A 1,216-nucleotide genomic window follows, 5' to 3' on the forward strand; every position below is an offset into this window, starting at 1 on the left:
AAAGAAATAGAGGAAAAGAACAGAATGGGAAAGACTAGAGATCTCTTCAAGAAAATTAGAGATATTAAGGGAACATTTTATGAAAGATGGGCTCGATAAAGGACAGAAATGGTCTGGACCTAACAGAAGCAGAAGATATTAAGAAGAGGTGGCAAGAATACACAGAAGAACTGTACAAAAAGTATCTTCACGACCCAGATAATCACGATGGTGTGATCACTCATCTAGAGCCAGACATCCTGGAATGTGAAGTCAAGTGGGCCTTAGAAAGCATCACTACGGGCCTTGCAGACATCACCACCCCGGAGCCTCCTTTGCTGTCTAGCCATGGTCAACCCCACCATGTTCTTCGACATCGCTGTCAATGGCGAGCCCTTGGGCCACGTCTCTTTTGAGCTGTTTGCAGACGAAGTTCCGAAGCCAGCAGAAAACTTTCATGCTCTGTGCACTGGAGAGAAAGGATTTGGTTATAAAAGTTCCTGCTTTCACAGAATAATTCCGGGATTTATGTGCCAGGGTGGTGACTTCGCACGCCATAATGGTACTGGTGGCAAGTCCATCTATGGCGAGAAATTTGATAATGAGAATTTCATTCTGAAGCATACAGGTCCTGGCATCTTGTCCATGGCAAATGCTGGCCCCAACACAAATGGTTCCCAGTTTTTCATCTGCACTGCCAAGACTGAGTGGTTAGATGGCAAGCATGTGGTCTTTGGCAAAGTGAAAGAGGGCATGAATATTGTGGAAGCCATGGAGCGCTTTGGGTCCAAGAATGGCAAGACCAGCAAGAAGATCACCATTGCTGCCTGTGGACAAATCTAATAAATTTGTCTTGTGTTTTACTTAACCACCAGACCATTCTTTCTGTAGCCCAGGAGAGCACCCCTTCACCCCATCTGCTCAATGTATCCTATAATCTTTGTGCTCTCACTACAGTTCTTTGGGTTCCATATTTTGCTTATCCCCTTCCAAGTTTAGCTGGATTGCAAAGTTAAATTTATGATTATGAAATAAAAATTAAACAATTAAAAAAAAAGAAAGTGTCACTACGAACAAAGCTAGTGGAGGTGATGGAATTTCAGTGGAGCTATTTCAAATCCTGAAAGATGATGCTGTGAAAGTGCTGCACTCAATATGCCAGCAAATTTGGAAAACTCAGCAGTGGCCACAGGACTGGAAAAGGTCAGTTTTCATTCCAATCCCAAAGAAAGGCAAT

At 43.3% G+C, this 1,216-nt stretch overlaps 1 pseudogene; it reads left to right on the forward strand.

The window, feature by feature from the left end:
- Positions 1 to 324: 324 nt before the first annotated feature.
- On the forward strand, positions 325 to 822 carry LOC138097520 (peptidyl-prolyl cis-trans isomerase A pseudogene; annotated as a pseudogene).
- The last annotated feature ends 394 nt before the right edge of the window (positions 823 to 1,216 follow it).

The sequence above is a fragment of the Capricornis sumatraensis genome, chromosome 21 (genome assembly GCF_032405125.1).
Source record: "Capricornis sumatraensis isolate serow.1 chromosome 21, serow.2, whole genome shotgun sequence".
Lineage (NCBI taxonomy): Eukaryota > Metazoa > Chordata > Mammalia > Artiodactyla > Bovidae > Capricornis > Capricornis sumatraensis.